A 19,019-nucleotide genomic window follows, 5' to 3' on the forward strand; every position below is an offset into this window, starting at 1 on the left:
GGTCCGTCTAGTCAAGGCTATGGTTTTTCCAATAGTCATGTATGGATGTGAGAGTTGGATTGTGAAGAAAGCTGAGTGGCACAGAATTGATGCTTTTGAACTGTGGTGTTGGAGAAGACTCTTGAGAGTCCCTTGGACTGCAAGGAAATCCAACCAGTCCATTCTGAAGGAGATCAGTCCTGGGTGTTCTTTGGAAGGAATGATGGTAAAGCTGAAACTCCAGTACTTTGGCCACCTCATGTGAAGAGTTGACTCATTGGAAAAGACTCTGATGCTGGGAGGGATTGGGAGCAGGAGGAGAAGGGGATGATAGAGGATGAGATGGCTGGATGGCATCACTGACTCGATGGACGTGATTCTGAGTGAACTCCAGGAGTTGGTGATGGACAGGGAGGCCTGGCATGCTGCGATTCATGGGGTCATAAAGAGTTGGACATGACTGAGAGACTGAACTGAACCAAACTGAACTGATGGCTGCTTCATGTTGAGGTTTGACAGAAAACAGCACAATTCTGTAAAGCAATTATCCTTCAATAAAAAATAAATTAATTTTTTAAGTCCTCTTTTTAATTCCAAGAGGAGCCCAGATGGGGGCAAGTGTTTGGATGGATTGGTGAAAATTCAGTATCTCTACAAGGGGAAAAAAATAACTTGAAAAAACACCCAAGTGCAAATGTTACAGGTTCACTAGCATTATCTTAAGTTGTATGGAACTTGTTGGGAGGCTGAGATTATAGTAACAAAAGTCAGGAATAATTTGTGGGACAGAGCAGAATTTCTGTATGTGAATGATTCTTATTTTGAGTGATTTCAGAAGATATATTTCAAAGATGTGCTCATGGATCTAGTCTAGGGATTGTATCATAATTGGACTCTACTTTGTGCTTAGTTGCTCAGTCGTGTCCAACTCTTTGCATCCCCATGGATTGTAGCCTGTCAGGCTCCTCTGCCCATGGGGATTCCCCAGGCAAAAATACTGGAATGGATTGCCATGCCCTCCTCCAGGGGCTCTTCCTAACCCAGGGATTAAGCCCAGGTCTCCCTCATTGCAGACAGATTCTTTACCATCTGAGCCACCACACTCTGCTAGAGGACACTAACTTGAATTTACAATATTTGTTTCTAGAGAGTTTTAAATGTGTTTAAAAGGGCACTGGAACCTGATTACATTCAATTATCACAGGTGAATTTTTTAACTCATAAATTCAACAAACTTTTGTGAAGAACACATTATGTGCTAGGTTTTACAATATTCATTTTTTGGTGAGTGTGCAAGAACGCTACACTTATCAGAAGAAGGTGGAAGTTTTGACATTTAGGGGAGGCACTTTCCTGGAAGAGAGCTTCTGGGGTTTGGTAACAAGCCCAGGTAAGTAAAGGCGAAGTAAAGCCACCATATGGAGGGATACAGGCTCATCTGGAAGCCTCTGACAAATGTTCTGTGACCCTTTTAGAATGTTTCCACAATTTGATTATTTAATTTTTTTTTTTTTTTTAGTTTTAGGTAAGAGCTAAACATAGATTTCCTTTAGTGTCTGGCTATTTGAAAATCTTTTGTTATAGGTTGTGGCATATGTCTTAAAATGTAAATATTTATGGTGAAATAAAACATTTTCCTTGCTTTATTGCTAGGAAAGTTCTGCAGTTTTTGTGTGAAATGCAGAATTTTGTAGCTCAGAATAAGTGAACCATACAACTTTCCCCAGCAAAAATGCCTTCTGTACCCCCTGCCCCGACTTTTACTTCTCTGGGATCTGTACCTACATTTTCTAAGGATTTTCTTTTCTGTGTATCTCTTGTTTACAGATCGTGCAGCTGATTTATCTCTTTTCCCCATGTATTCAATGTTTGGGCAAATTTGGTTATGACTTTAAACTCAGATGGAAACTATTTTGAGTTTTTAAATGTCCAAGGTCTTTGCTGTGGTTTCTCATATGTCTTTCCTAAGTTTCTAATAATAACTTCCTCTGATCTTTCTGGTGGCAGTCAGGAGCTGTATGGGTAAGTGAGCTGCTCTAAATTATTGAATTTGGAAGATATGGCTATTCTTGGACAGTAAGAGTTAGAATATAATTGATTTGATTTGATATTTTAATCCTTTTAATTAGTCATTTTCAGTGCATAAATCTTTTAGGGGTTAGGGAAGTTTGTATAAATAGCAGTTATCTTTTTCCCCTGATCTACTTGCTCTCAAAATTTTACCAGATTTATGGGACTTCATTAATAGCTTGGAATAGCAGTGAATCTTTTTCTAAGTATGTTGGTGCCCCTGTCTTAATGCTAGATATACAGTAAAGGGTGTTTTTTTGGGCCACTTTATTTTTTAATTAAAGGATAATTGCTTTACCAAATTTTGTGGTTTACTGTTAAACATCAGCAAGAATCAGCCATAGGTATAGCCATGTTCCATGTCCCCTCCCCAAACTTCCTCCTATCTCCTTCCCCATCCCACCCTTCTAGATTGTCACAGAGCCCTGTTTGAGTTCCCTGAGTCATATAGCAAATTCCCATTGGCTACCTATTTTACATATGGTAATGTAAGTTTCCATGTTACTCTCCCCATACATCTCACCCTCTCCCTCCCCTCCCACCCCATGTCCATAGGTCTGTTCTCTATGTCTGTTTCTCCATTGCTGCCCTAAAATAAATTCATCAGTACCACCTTTCTAGACTCCATATATATGTGTTAATATATCATATTTATATTTCTCTTTCTGACTTACTTCATTCTGTGTAATAGGCTCTAGGTTCATCCACCTCATTAGAATTGACTCAAATGTGTTCCTTTTTATGACTAAGTAGTATTCCATTGTGTATATGTGTAATACAGCTTCTTTATCCATTCATTTGTCAATGGACATCTAGGTTGCTTCCATGATCTAGCTATTTTAAAAGATTCTGCAATGAACATTGGGGTACATGTGTCTTTTTCAGTTTTGGTTTCCTCAGGGTATATGCCTAGTAGTGGGATTGCTGAGTGATATGGTGGTTTTATCCCCAGCTTTTAAAGGAATCTCTATACCATCTTGCACAGTGGCTGTATCAATTTACATTCCCACCAGCAATGTAAAAGGGTTCCCTTTTCTTAAAGGGGGCTTTTTAATGGCCAACTTCTCTCTGCTTTAGCCTTCATTCTTCTTGGAATGGTTCCTTTAACTAAAAAATGTTTCATGATTTATTTACTTAGTGTTCATTTTAAATTAAAAAATTTTAAAGTTGGGAGGAATCTTAGAAATTCTGTATCTACCTTCCATTTGGTAAACAAATCCATTCAAACTCTGCTTGAACAGTTCTACTAACAGTAACATCCTATTTCATGGGAACCATTCAGTTTGTAAAAGTTCTACCTATGTATTGAGTAAAATACACTTCCTATAGTTTCTAGTCATTTACTCTAGGTGGTCTTCCACAGCAAAGTGGAATGTCTTACACATTTAAAATTGAGGTTATGAAGGCAGGTAAGAATTAGATACTAAAGTCAAAAAGTCAATGGAAAGATGTTTAGCATGATACACACTAAATAAAAGTATATACTACATGCTACACAATACATAATAGATCTATTAAAGACATTTGTTTTCTCAAAGGGTCGTCTAAATTGGAACTTGAAAATAGATATTTGGACTGAGCAGCAGCAAAAGTATAGAAATATAAAACTGTGACACATTCAAATGAAATACTGTGAGAATGAAAATGGCAGGTGTGTGTGGTCGTGATGGAGAGAAGACTAGGAAAGGAACTAGAGATTATACATAGGCCCAGACCTTAAAGAGTTTTGTGTTCTTAAGGGAGTTTGAACTTTCTACAGACAAAGGTCCGTCTAGTCAAGGCTATGGTTTTTCCAGTGGTCATGTATGGATGTGAGAGTTGGACTGTGAAGAAAGCTGAGCGCCGAAGAATTGATGCTTTTGAACTGTGGTGTTGGAGAAGATTCTTGAGAGTCCCCTGGACTGCAAGAAGAGCCAACCAGTCCATCCTGAAGGAGATTGGTCCTAGGTGTTCATTGGAAGAACTGATGTTGAAGCTGAAGCTCCAATACTTTGGCCACCTGATGTGAAGAGTTGACTCATTGGAAAAGAGCCTGATGCTGGGAGGGATTGGGGCAGGAGGAGAAGGGGATGACAGAGGATGAGATGGCTGGATGGCATCACCAACTTGATGGACTTGGGTTTGTGTGGACTCCGGGAGTTGGTGATGGACAGGGAGGCCTGGCGTGCTGCAGTTCATGGGGTCGCAAAGAGTCAGACATGACTGAGCGACTGAACTGAACTGAACTGAACAGAATACAATGGATAGTCACTAAAGCATGTTTTAAGCAGAGAAGCAACTTGATTACATTTGCTTTTTTTAACTGAAGAATACAAAAAACCTGTTTTTATTTCACCAGAATTTTACAAATTTATACTTAAAGAGACAGTAACTTTTTCAGAATGAAATTGGGTTCTTCCCCCAGCCTCTTTCCCCACCACTTCCAAATATCCCTCAGGCTTGTTTATTTCAAAAACTGAAATTCAGGACATGAACATTCATTAAGAAAAGGCACACATGATATATCTTGCTTGTTTCCCCCTTTCTATCTACATTAAACAAATAATGATATGACCCACTATAAGTCTCTGATTTTCCTTGAATTCAGAATTCAAGATAGTATAAATGGTTGATTACCAATCTATATTCCGGGAACAGGGAACTTGACTGGAGAAAAAAATAAATTATTATTCATCTTCTACTAAAAGACAGAGCCAGGTAGATATTCAAGGAAAGCACGCAAATGTTTAAGAGAGTAAGAGGTGAAAATAGCAGACAAGGTGGAAGATAGAAGATATGTGTGAAAAAAATGAATGTCAGCTGGTCAGGGTGTAAAAAGCACAGATTTTGTAGCACCATAGACCTGGGGTGGATGTAAAATTTATGAACTCATTTACTCTCTCAAAATCTTACTATAACACTTTCACCTTCTGTTTCCTTGCTATAAAATGTGGGTTAACACAGGCCTCATAGTTTTATTATGAACTTCAAATAGAGAAACAGAGAATGCTTAATAATACCTACACATCATGGACAAAAAAGGAAATTAAAATAGCAGTTTTCATAATCTGGGCTTCTCTAGTGGCTCAGATGGTAAAGACTCCACCTGCAATGTGGGAGACCTGGGTTTAATTCCTGGGTTGGGAAGATCTCCTGGAGAAGAGAACGGCCACTCCAGTATTCTGGCACAGAGTGGACTGTATATTAAGTCTATGGGGTCGAAAAGAGTTGGACACAGCTGAGCAACTTTCGCTTCACTTCCGTAATCTGGGCAGGCCCAGAAGGAAGTAACCGAGTTTAGGTGTAGTGGAGGAGGTAAAAGGTAAGATGAAGTTAGAAGCAGGCTGGAGCTATACTGATGCTCTCATTACTCTCCTCTTCTCTACCTTGACTTCAGCGGATACTCTACACAAATTTTTTACTTACTCTTCAAAGTTCACCTTAGTTTTTTTTTTTTTTTTAACCTCCTATATTTGCCTTTTAGTCAGATCACCCTTACTCAGTCATTTAGTCATGTCCAACTCTTATGACCCCATGGAATGTAGCCTCCAGGCTCCTCTGTCCAGGGGAATTTTCAGGCAAGAATACTGGAGTGGGTTGCTATTTCCTCCTTCCAGGGATCTTCCCTACCTGGGGATCGAACCTGCATCTCCTGTGTCTCATTCATTGCAGGCTAATACTTTACTGCTGAGCCCTCTGGGAAGCCTGAGATCACCTTTGGAAGCAGGTAAAGAGAGAGAGTTAAGTAAAGCAAACATAGATAGAATCCAGGAGTCTATTTGGGTGCCTGAGGTAATTCAGGAAAACTATGGGAGGAGTCTGTACTTAAGAAAGAAATGGGGGAGATGGAGAGGGATGATGAGAAAAGAAAAAAAGGAAAGACAGGAAGAAAGACAAAGACAGAAAGACTGAAAAGAAGACAGATAGGAAGGAAGACAGAAAGTAAGGGAAGAACGAAAAAGAAAAAGTGAGGGTGAAGATGAGGGCAGGGAGGTAGGGAGGGAGGGAGATGGTTGATGAACACAGGAGGTGAAAAGAGAACAGTGATATTGACTGCCTTGGTTTTCAAAACTACACGTTAGAATGACTAGGGCATTTTAAAGAAATATTGTTGTTTTCAGCCCATCCCCTAGGATTCTGTTTAATTGTTACAGGGTGTTGCCTGGGCATTAAGATTTTTAAAAGCTCCCCAAGGAATTCATATTGTGGAGCAAAATTTAAGAACCATTGCTCTAGATCATCACCTATTCAGTAGGTGATGGTTTTCAGCATTCTATTTATATATGGCACCTAGAAGTGGACAAAATGCTATAAATGTGTTCTGATTAGAGAAAAATAGGAAAACTACTTCCTCAGATGAGGTCACTATTCTTCTTTATTAACGATGCCTGATAGAGAATTTATTTCCTGTTTTGGTAGTTCTATCCCATTGTTTCATATGGTGAGTCTATAATTAACTAAAACCCACATGCCTCTTATATAAGAACTATGTTAAATGACATCTCCTCTCTTCCCCATCTTTGAGGCTGATTTTTTAAAGACAATTTTTAAAAGAACTTTTAGGTTCAATGTAAAATTCAGAGAGAAGTGCACAGATTCCCCAGGCTTTCCAGGTCGCTCAGTGGTAAAGAACCCACCTGCCAATGTAGGAGATGGATTCTCTCCCTGGGTTGGGAAGATCCCCTGGAGAAGGGAATGGCAACCCACTGTAGTATTCTTGCTTGGGAAATCTCATGGACAGGGGAACCTGGCGGGCTACATTCCATGGTGTCGCATAGTTTAACATGGCTAAACAATAACGCAGATTCCGCATAGACCTCCTGCTTCCACACCTGTGTAACCTCTCTCAATATCAACATTACTCGCCAGGAGAGTACATTTTTTTCTAAGGATGAACCTACACTGACATGTCATAATCACCCAGAGTCCATGGTTTACATTAGAGTTCACTTTTTTTTGTTGTACATTATATGGGTTTGGACAAATGTATAATGGCATATATCCATCATTATGGTATCATCAGAGTATTTTCACCACCCTAAAAATTTTCTGGCTCTGCCTATTCATCTCTCTTTCTCCCACACCCCTGGCAAACCTGATCTTTTTATTGTTTCCACATTTTTGCCTTTTCCAGAATGTCATATGGTTGGAATCATACGGTATTTAATCTCCTCAGATTGACTTCTTTCTTCACTTAGTAATATATATTTCAATTTCCTTCATGTCTTTTCATGGCTCATAGCTCATTTTTCTTTAACACTGAATAATATTTCATTGTGTGGATGTTCCATAATTGAATTAGCCATTCCCTACTGAAGGACATCTTGATTGCTTCCAACTTTTGCCAGTTATGAAGAAATCTCTATGAACATCCATGTGCAGAGTTTTGTGTAGACATAAGTTTTCCATTTCTTTAGGTAAATAGCAAGGAATGTGATTGTTAGATCATCTGGTAAGAACTCATTTAGTTTTGTAAGAAAACCACCTAAGCATCTTCCAAAGTGGCTGTACCATTAGCATTCCCACCAGCAATAAGTGAGCGTTCCTGTTGTTTCTCCTCCTTGCTGGCCTTTGGTGTCGTCTGTGTTCTGGATTTTGGCCTTCTATTAAGTGTGCAGTGGTTCCCATCGTTGTCTGAATTTGCACCTCCCTGATAATAGGATGTACAGTTTCTTTTCATACGTTTATTTAACATCTATGTATCTTCTTTAGTAAGGTGTCTATTAGGGTCTTTGCTCCATTTTAAAATCAAGTTCTTTGTTTTCTTATTGTTGAGTTTTAAGGGTTCTTTGTATATTTTTTGGATAATGCTTCTTTATCAGTTGTGTCCTTTGCAAATATTTTCTCGTAGTCTGTGACTTGTCTTCTAATTCTCTTGATATTGTTTTTTGTAGGGCAGAAGATTTTAATTTTGATGAAGCTCAGCTGTTTCTTTCATGGATCTTATCTTTGTGATGTTGTATTTTAAAGGGCATCACACCCAGGCTCATTCAGGTTTTTTCCTATGTTATCATCCAAGAGTTTTATATTTTATGGGTAAGACTATGATCCATTTTGTTAGTTTTCATAATGAGCATAAGGTCTGTTTCTGATGTATTTTTTCATTCCTTTATGACCAAGAAAAAATACATCAGAAACAGACCTTATACCAAGACGGTGCAAGAATTCTTGGTTTTAATTTGTAAAAATTTTCAAAGAAGTTTCCTGGTAAAGGTCTGAGAGAAAAGTCCCCTTAAGGTATTTATTCATGGAGTCCTCTACAAGCTGCAGTTTAGAATATGCTAAACATATAGGTTGGGAAGTCACCACTGATATTCTTGTCTTGGAAGAAAAATGCTATTTAAGTCTCTGGATGAATTGAATAAATGCTATTTTGTTTAGAGCATTTGACTTCAACATCAGGGCTTTGAAGAGCTCAGAAGTCCAAATGTTACCTAACAATAAAGTACTGTCGAACAAATTAAGGGACATGAATGGCGTTTTCTTGAAACCTGTTGGCAAACTACAGATAAACTGTGATACTTGCTTATACACATTCACTGAATTTCATTTAGAAGAACTCTAATAGACAAAAGCTTTTGGCCCAAGATGTTTTATTATAGGCTTTCTTCCCAAAGTGGATATTTTCTAGGTTATAGACTTAAGCAAAAAAGAATTTAGTTTTGAAAACCCAAAGGCAATTTTAAAATAATGTATTCAATACACTGGGTACCTGAGATTCCTTTCCTTTAAAAAATTTTTATTTATTTATTTATTTTTGGCTCTGCTGGGACTTCATTGCTGCGTGCAGGCTTTCTCTAGTTGTGACAAGTAGAGGCTACTCTTCGTTAAGGTGCACAGGCTCCTCATTGTGGTGGCTTCTCTTGGTGCAGAGCACAAGCTCTAGGTGCACAGGTTTCAGTAGATACAACAGTGGGCTCAGTGCTTGTGGCTCTTGGACTCTAAAGTGATGAGTCAGCAGTTGTGGAGCCTAGGCTTAGTTGCTTGTGGCATGGGCAGGTGGAATTTTCCTGGACCAGGGATTAAACCCGTGTCCCTTGCATTGGCAGATGGATTGTTATCCATTGTACCACTGGGAAAGTCCTGTAAAACCCAAAGACATTTTTAACAGTAACAAGAACAGGATTCTTACCATTAGTGAAGAAGACATATGAGAGTTCTAAATACTTCTTTTGGAAAATAATTATTGAAGAATTATAAAACTAATTAAAACAATCACTTTCAACTTTGAAAGTTGAAGTTTTTATTAGGGCTGATCCTAATTTTTGGAAGCAGATGAAGTTTGTCTTTTCTGGGCCTGCTGTCCCTGTTTAGGTCTTGGGCCTCTTGTACCTTCTGCTATAGCTTTCTCTACTGCCTTTGTGTCCCATGACCCGTGACTGCCTTCCCATCTCCTACCTGTCACCAACGTGTCAAACCTAAACCTTGGGCAGCATATTTCAGGTTGTCTTCTTCCAAATAGCCTGCTTTGAATCATATACTCTCAGCATTCCTCTCTGAAAACTGATTAATTTCTTGTATTTCCTGTAATTTCTGCTGATGATATGTGTCTTTCAATATTTTAATTCATCTTGAGGGGCAATTCACAGAAAAGAACATGCAAATATCGAATAAATACATGCTTGTAGGGATATATCACTAGTAGGCAGGGATCTGGGAGGGTGAATTATCATAATATAACGACTCCCCATACTTCCCTCTTAACTTTCACTATCCTTCCTCATGTCCACTCTCCTACCAAAATGGCTTTCCTGCTGTTCTCTGAAAATTTCAGGCATGCTCCCTCTTCTTTCACTTGCTATTTTCTATTATATTGGGATTGAAACCTTCCCTGACCACTCTATTTTTTTTTTCAGACTTTATTTTTTTTCTTCCACCACTCTTTAATTTAGGTGTATTTCTTTTTTTTTTTAATTTTTTTAATTTTAAAATCTTTAATTCTTACATGCGTTCCCAAACATGAACCCCCCTCCCACCTCCCTCCCCAATAACATCTCTCTGGGTCATCCCCATGCACCAGCCCCAAGCATGCTATATCCTGCGTCAGACATAGACTGGCGATTCGATTCTTACATGATAGTATACATGTTAAAATGCCATTCTCCCAAATCATCCCACCCTCTCCCTCTCCCTCTGAGTCCAAAAGTCCGCTATACACATCTGTGTCTTTTTTGCTGTCTTGCATACAGGGTCGTCATTGCCATCTTTCTAAATTCCATATATATGTGTTAGTATACTATATTGGTGTTTTTCTTTCTGGCTTACTTCACTCTGTATAATCGGCTCCAGTTTCATCCATCTCATTGGAACTGATTCAAATGAATTCTTTTTAACGGCTGAGTAATACTCCATTGTGTGTATGTACCACAGCTCTCTTATCCATTCATCTGCTGATGGACATCTAGGTTGTTTCCATGTCCTGGCTATTATAAACAGTGCTGCGATGAACATTGGGGTACATGTGTCTCTTTCAATTCTGGTTTCCTCGGTGTGTATGCCCAGAAGTGGGATTGCTGGGTCATAAGTTAGTTCTATTTGCAATTTTTTTTAAGGAATCTCCACACTGTTCTCCATAGTGGCTGTACTAGTTTGCATTCCCACCAACAGTGTAGGAGGGTTCCCTTTTCTCCACACCCTCTCCAGCATTTATTGCTTGCAGATTTTTGGACCGCAGACATTCTGACTGGTGTGAAGTGGTACCTCATTGTGGTTTTAATTTGCATTTCTCTAATAATGAGTGATGTTGAGCATCTTTTCATGTGTTTGTTAGCCATCCGTATGTCTTCTTTGGAGAAATGTCTATTTAGTTCTTTGGCCCATTTTTTGATTGGGTCGTTTATTTTTCTGGAATTGAGCTGCAGAAGTTGCTTGTATATTTTTGAGATTAGTTGTTTGTCAGTTGCTTCATTTGCTATTCTTTTCTCCCATTCAGAAGGCTGGCTTTTCACCTTGCTTATATTTTCCTTTGTTGTGCAGAAGCTTTTAATTTTAATTAGGTCCCATTTGTTTATTTTTGCTTTTATTTCCAGAATTCTGGGAGGTGGATCATAGAGGATCCTGCTGTGATTTATGTCTGAGAGTGTTTTGCCTATGTTCTCCTCTAGGAGTTTTATAGTTTCTGATCTTACATTTAGATCTTTAATCCATTTTGAGTTTATTTTTGTGTGCGGTGTTAGAAAGTGATCTAGTTTCATTCTTTTACAAGTGGTTGACCAGTTTTCCCAGCACCACTTGTTAAAGAGATTGTCTTTACTCCATTGTATATTCTTGCCTCCTTTGTCAAAGATAAGGTGTCCATATGTGTGTGGATTTATCTCTGGGCTTTCTATTTTGTTCCATTGATCTATATGTCTGTCTTTGTGACCACTCTATTTAAAATTTTACCTTTCTTCCTAGATATTCTCTATTCTCCTCCCCTGCTTTATTTTTCTCATGGCACATCACCACCTGGCATACTATTGATTGATATATTGATATATTACTACCACTAAAATTAAGATCTATAAGGGTAAAGTTGTAGGTCTGCTTTGTGAAGAAAGCTGAGCACTGAAGAATTGATGCTTCTGAAGTGTGGTGTTGGAGAAGACTCTTGGGAGTCCCTTGGACTGCAAGGAGATCCAAGCAGTCCATTCTAAAGGAGATCAGTCCTGGGTGTTCTTTGGAAGGAATGATGCTAAAGCTGAAACTCCAGTACTTTGGCCACCTCATGCGAAGAGTTGACTCATTGAAAAAGACTCTGATTCTGGGAGGGATTGGGGGCAGGAGGAGAAGGGGACAACAGAGGATGAGATGGCTGGATGGCATCACCGACTTGATGGACATGAGTTTGAGTGAACTCCGGGAGTTAGTGATGGACAGGGAGGCCTGGCGTGCTGCAATTCATGGGGTCGCAAAGAGTCAGACACTGAGTGACTGAACTGAACTGAACTGAAGGGTAAAGTTTTAGGTCTGCTTTGATCCATATATAACACAGAGTCTGTCTAGTAATATTACACAAATATTTGCTGAATGAATGAATTAAACCTGTTTGGGAAAGAATATGGCAGTATTTATTCATACTAAAAATGAGCAGATTCTTTCACTCATTAATCCTGCTTGTAAATTAAAGTTCAGTGCATATTATTTTGGACACCTCCCATGGAGAGTTAAGGCTTATGTCTCCTCCTCTTGAATCTAGATAGACTCTATGATTGATGAACCAATAGAATGTGGTTGAAGGAATATGACCAGGTTTCAGAACCAAACCTTAAGAAATTAACAGTTTCCATTTCTGATCTCTGAGAAACTTGCTTTTAGAACCAGTCATCATGCTATACAAAGCCTAAGCAGTCCACAGAGAGGATAGGTGGAAAGGAATTGAAATTTTTGGTTAATAGTACCATCCGAGGTCTCAGCTAGCAGCCAGTAATGGCTTGCCAGCTCTTTGAATGGGCTGTTTGGAAATTAATCCTTTAACCCTATTTGAGCTACTCCAGCTTAAGCTACATGAATTGTTCTGCTCACTCTGTTGAAATTATAAATTAATAAGCTATTTTAGGGTGGAAAAACTGGAACACTACTTTTAATCAATCTCTCTTATGAAAGTAAGAACACCAGAACACAAAAGTAGATGTATATAGGGATATTTTAGGATAATCTTTATGACAGTCCAAAAAAAGCTTTATTATACAATATATTATAATCAATTTCATTTCTATATGCTAATAATGAACAGTCTGAAAAAGAAATTACAAAGGCAAGTCCATTAACAATAGTATTAAAAAGAATAAAAAAGAATTCACCAAGCAGATGAAAATCTTGTACAATGAAAACTATAAAACATTGCTAAAAGAAATTAAAGACATAAGTAAATAGAAACAAATTCCATGTCATAGGTTGGAAGTCTTAATATTGCTAAGATGTTAATGTTACCCAAAGTAATTTGTATATTGAGTATAATCCCTAACAAAATCCCAAAGTCTGTTTTTGCAGTAATAGAAAAACCCATCCTAAAATTAATAAGGACCTCAAGGGACCCACAAATAGCCAAAATAATCTTGAAAAAGAAGAACAAAGCTGAGGGACTGACACTGATTTTCAAGTTTATTACAAAGCTACAGTAATTAAAACAGTGTGTTACTGGCATAAAGACAGGCATATGGTATAGATGTGGTCAAATGAGTTTTTTAAGGGTGAAATAACAGTTTAATGGTCCTCAATAGTCTTTTCAAAAAATGATGCTGAGAAAACTGGATATCCAAATGCAGAACAATGAAATTATACCCTTACCTAACAATGTATACAAAATTAACCCCAAATGGGTCAAACACTTAAATGGAAGATCTTTGAGTGTTTGAGTGTCTCCTGCAGTGGCATGGGTCAGCAGTGGCCTGCCACAGTGACAGGGGCTCTGGCTTCAGCAGACCTGGGAGGTGTGTAAATCCTCTTGGAGGAGGTCGCCATTAGCCCCACCATAGTACCACTGAGCAGATGACCCACAAACTGGAGAGCAATTATACCAAAGAAGTTCTTGCACTGTTGCGAAAGTCCTAGGGCCCACAACAGATTTCCCAACCTGGGAATCCAGCAAAAGGGCTGAGAACCCCCAGGGAATTTGACTTTGAAGGCCAATGGGATTTGATTACAGAACATCCACAGGACTAGAGAAACAGACTCCTGGAGGGCACAAACAAAATCTTGTGTGCACCAGGACCTAGGAGAAAGGAGTAATGTAAGATCTGAAACTATAAAACTCTTAGAATAGAGTACAGGGCATAAGATGCACAGTATTGAATGTGGCAATGATTTCTTGGCTATGATACAAAAGGAAAAGCAATAAAAGAAAGATAAGATAAACAAACTAGACTTAATAAAAAATTTTAAATTATGTGCAGTTAAAGGCACTATCAACAGAATAAAAGGGTCACTCATTTTGGAAGTGATCTGTGAGTTCTTTTCTGTAGGATCTTCAAAGATCCCAGTTCTCAGGGAGTTTATTAGTGGATAATTTTCCCACATGTCTAAAAGTGGAGAATGCTTTTATAATATAGTGATTTATTTTGTGTGGGAAGAAGTGATTGGTGGAGGGGGGAAATGCTTTGAAGCCTAGGGATCTCTCTCATTAGAACTGAGGCTGTAGGTCTAGGAATCAAAAGAACTATGCTCTGATCCTAGTTCTACTGGTGACTAGCTGACTTTAAGCAAAACTTAACCTGCTCTGTACCTCTTGTTTCCTTACCTGTATATAGAGATATGACAGAAGAAAGATTGTCTTTCACTGACTACATAGAATGGTCACAACGTTTGCTTCCTTATAGGAGTTTATAGAAATGAGTAATGTCTTGTCATTGCAGCAGCTAGATGGCACCATCACCTCTACCATTTGTTTTATTTTTTTTTTTTATGTTTATTTATTTATTTTTTTTTTCTTACATGCGTTCCCAAACATGAACCCCCCTCCCACCTCCCTCCCCACAACATCTCTCTGGGTCATCCCCATGCACCTGCCCCAAGCAAGCTGCACCCTACGTCAGACATGGACTGGCGATTCAATTCTTACATGACAGTATACATGTTAGAATTCCCATTCTCCCAAATCGTCCCACCCTCTCCCTCTCCCTCTGAGTCCAAAAGTCCGTTATACACATCTGTGTCTTTTTTCCTGTCTTGCATACAGGGTCGTCATTGCCATCTTCCTAAATTCCATATATATGTGTTAGTATACTGTATTGGTGTTTTTCTTTCTGGCTTACTTCACTCTGTATAATTGGCTCCAGTTTCATCCATCCCATCAGAACTGATTCAAATGAATTCTTTTTAACGGCTGAGTAATACTCCATTGTGTATATGTACCACAGCTTTCTTATCCATTCATCTGCTGATGGACATCTAGGTTGTTTCCATGTCCTGGCTATTATAAACAGTGCTGCGATGAACATTGGGGTACATGTGTCTCTTTCAATTCTGGTTTCCTCAGTGTGTATGCCCAGAAGTGGGATTGCTGGGTCATAAGGTAGTTCTATTTGCAATTTTTTAAGGAATCTCCACACTGTTCTCCATAGTGGCTGTACTAGTTTGCATTCCCACCAACAGTGTAGGAGGGTTCCCTTTTCTCCACACCCTCTCCAGCATTTATTGCTTGCAGATTTTTGGATCGCAGCCATTCTGACTGGTGTGAAGTGGTACCTCATTGTGGTTTTGATTTGCATTTCTCTAATAATGAGTGATGTTGAGCATCTTTTCATGTGTTTGTTAGCCATCCGTATGTCTTCTTTGGAGAAATGTCTATTTAGTTCTTTGGCCCATTTTTTGATTGGGTCGTTTATTTTTCTGGAATTGAGCTGCAGAAGTTGCTTGTATATTTTTGAGATTAGTTGTTTGTCAGTTGTTTAATTTGCTATTATTTTCTCCCATTCAGAAGGCTGTCTTTTCACCTTGCTTATATTTTCCTTTGTTGTACAGAAGCTTTTAATTTTAATTAGATCCCATTTGTTTATTTTTGCTTTTATTTCCAGAATTCTGGGAGGTGGATCATAGAGGATCCTGCTGTGATTTATGTCTGAGAGTGTTTTGCCTATGTTCTCCTCTAGGAGTTTTATAGTTTCTGATCTTACTATAAAACTCCTAGACAGTCATCAAGACAGTATGGTACTGGCACAAAGACAGACATATAGATCAATGGAACAAAATAGAAAGCCCAGAGATAAATCCACACACATATGGACACCTTATCTTTGACAAAGGAGGCAAGAATATACAATGGAGTAAAGACAATCTCTTTAACAAGTGGTGCTGGGAAAACTGGTCAACCACTTGTAAAAGAATGAAACTAGATCACTTTCTAACACCGTACACAAAAATAAACTCAAAATGGATTAAAGATCTAAATGTAAGATCAGAATCTACCATTTGTTTTAATCATTCAAATTTAATTGCAGCTGATGCTTTCTTTGGCAACTTTTAGATTAAAAGAAATGTAGGTGTGTTTCTTTGAAATATTATGGATATTTTCAAAGAAGATTCATCATAGATAAACCTGAATTCTTTTAGAAAACTGAAAGTCATCCTTTAGTAGAGGATGTATGTGTGTGTGTGTTAGCCACTAAGTTGCGTCCAAATTCTTGCAACCCCATGGACGGTAGCCTACCAAACTCCTCTGTCCATGGAATTTTCTGGAAAAGAATATAGGAATGGATTGTCATTTCCTTCTCCAGGAGATCTTCCCAACCCAGGGACTAAACTTGCATCTCCTGCACTGCAGGCAGATTCTTTACATCTGAGCCACCAGAGAAGCCCTTAGAGGATTATTGTTGTCCAGTTGCTAACAACTGTGTGTCCAAGTCTGCACCCCATGGACTGCAGGATGCCAGGCTTCCCTGTCCTTCACTATTTCCCAGAGTTTGCTCAGACTCATGTCCATTGGGTTGGTGATGGTATCCAATCATCTCCTCCTCTGTCATCCCCTTCTCCTTTTGCCTTCAATCTTTTCCAGCATCAGGTCTTTCCCAGTGAGTCGGCTCTTCGCATCAGGTGACCAAAGTGTTGGAGCTTCAGTGTCAGCATCAGTCCTTCCAATGAATATTCAGGATTGATTTCCTTTAGGACTGACTGGTTTGATCTCCTTGCTGTCAAAGGGACTCTCAAGAGTCTTCTCCAATGCCACAGCTCGAAAGCATCAATTCTTCAGTGCTCAACCTTCTTTATGGTCCAACTCTCACATCCATACATGACTACTGGAAAAACCATCGCTTTCATTATATGGACGTTTGTTGGCAAAGTGATATCTCTGCTTTTTAATACACTGTCTAGATTTATCATAGTCTTTCTTGCAAGGAGCAAGCATCTTCTAATTTCATGACTACAGTCACTGCCCACAGTGATTTTGGAGACCACGAAAATAGAATCTGCCACTGTTTCTACTGTTTCCCCATCTATTTGCCATGAAGTGATGGGACCAAATGCCATGATGTTAAGCTTTTGAATGTTGACTTTTAAGCCACCTTTTTCAGAATCACCCTATTCTAATCACTTCTTGGGTCATAGTTGCCCTAGTTTCATCAGTGTACTCTCTTTTCACTTCAGATGCCAGACTGACAGGCCAGCCTGAGGGAGTAAAATTATGTGAGAAAGGTTGTGTTTATTCAGGAAGGTTCTGTCCTTACCACATCTCCAGATCCAGGGGAAGAAATCTACAGAGTTACTAACTATATGCTTTACTGCCTGCTAGGCTCCTCAGTCCATGGGATTCTTCAGGCAAGAATACTGGAGTAGCTTGCCATTCCCTTCTCCAGGGGATCTTCTGGACCCAGGGATTGAATCCAGGCCACCTGCATTGCAGGTGGAGCCTTTATCATCTGAGCCACTGGAAAAGCCCTGTAAAATCATAGGTTTTAGCAATACCTGAGCAAGCCAGCTTCTGCATTTTACAACTAAGTATTTGAAACTGATAGAGGTTATGTGATTTGTTCAAGCTTAACACCCACCCCCACCCTAACCCTTGCAAAGTAGTAGTCTTCAGACTCCCATCTCTTGTTTTCCCACTAGGCTGCCTTTTGTTTTTGTTTTTGTGTTTTGTTTGTTTTTTTTTTTTTTTTTTGAGTAAACTTAGCTGTTTTGCCTTGAGTGTTACAACTCAGTGGGAGTTTGCAAGATCACTTTATATCTACCAAATAAATAAATAAATTGAATCTCATAAATGGATGAAATATTTAAACCAGTTCTAGCTCCTTTATCACCAATGAGCTCTAGATCAAGGGTGCTTTGGGCACCTGGGAAATTATGTGTGATCAAATTCTTTGTGATTTAAGTTCTCTATTTCTTAAAAATGATTTAAGAAATATCTCGCCCTTCTTTAAAATATTTCACTAAAAATATAAGAAAATTAAGGAGATATTGAAGTAAAATTTCTTTTTAATTTTCTAAAATAATATAAAAATTTAGCTCACTGTCTTTTTTCTCTTAATTTTTCTTTTAAACTTATGTCTTAGTTATTTATAATATTTTTTTCAGTTCACAAGATACCTAGAAGAACATATTAAACAAGGAGGTATCTTCCACCTCACCTCTAGCTTTGTTGATTTAAACAGGAGAGATTTGTGGATTTGGCTCCATCTACTTTCTGATATGACTGTCTTAAAATTATGGAAGTCTCGCTATGTCAACATAATGCTTCTTTTCTTTGGCTTTTCTTTCTTCAAGTGTTTTGTTACTGAATCGTGAATTTCAAAGAGACGCTAAGACTTTAGAAATCTGCTTGAAAGACACTAGCAGTTTTGCTGGATAGTACATTGAGCAATAGTCATATTTTTTCTCTTTTCATCAACTCTGTCCCTTGCAAAACAAAAGCTTACTCAGCAGTTTATATTTTTTTTATGGTTTTGACAAACTGTTTCTTTTTTTTTTCAATGTGTAATATGTCGTGACTATAAATCACTTTTCCCAGAACTCTGAGACAGGATAGTGAATAGTTTTAGGAAATGATGATGATAGTAACTTGATATTCTGAGAGCAATGTTTCCCAGTCTGTTTGAAACCTTTAAAATGAAGAAGATAAATTGAAGGAACTTTGCATGATAATAGCTATATTTATATGTGTTGACTGTGAAAATATATAAAAACAAAAAGTAACTATAAATTCAGTAATACTGTTTACTTGAATTAGTGTTTTAATAGTCATAAAATATCCATATATATTTGAAAAATAGGAGTTCTTCTATGAGCAAAATATATCATGTATTTAGTTGAGAGATAGTACTAGATACCCCTAGAGATTTAGATTCCAGTTCTCTATTGCTTCCCCAAAGCTGTAAATCGGAAGCCATTGTTGATAAATATCTCCAAGTGAACTGGATTTTAATGATAATATTCAGCTGCAGTCACAAGTATATGGGAACTTAATATGTTCTGGAATTATGCAAAGTTGCCTTCCATGTGTTAACTAACTTAATCCCCATAATAGTCCTATAAGGTAGGTATTACCATTGTCTCCACTTTATAAACGTAAAGAGAGAAGC

The sequence above is a fragment of the Capra hircus genome, chromosome 20 (assembly GCF_001704415.2).
Source record: "Capra hircus breed San Clemente chromosome 20, ASM170441v1, whole genome shotgun sequence".
NCBI classification, from domain to species: domain Eukaryota; kingdom Metazoa; phylum Chordata; class Mammalia; order Artiodactyla; family Bovidae; genus Capra; species Capra hircus.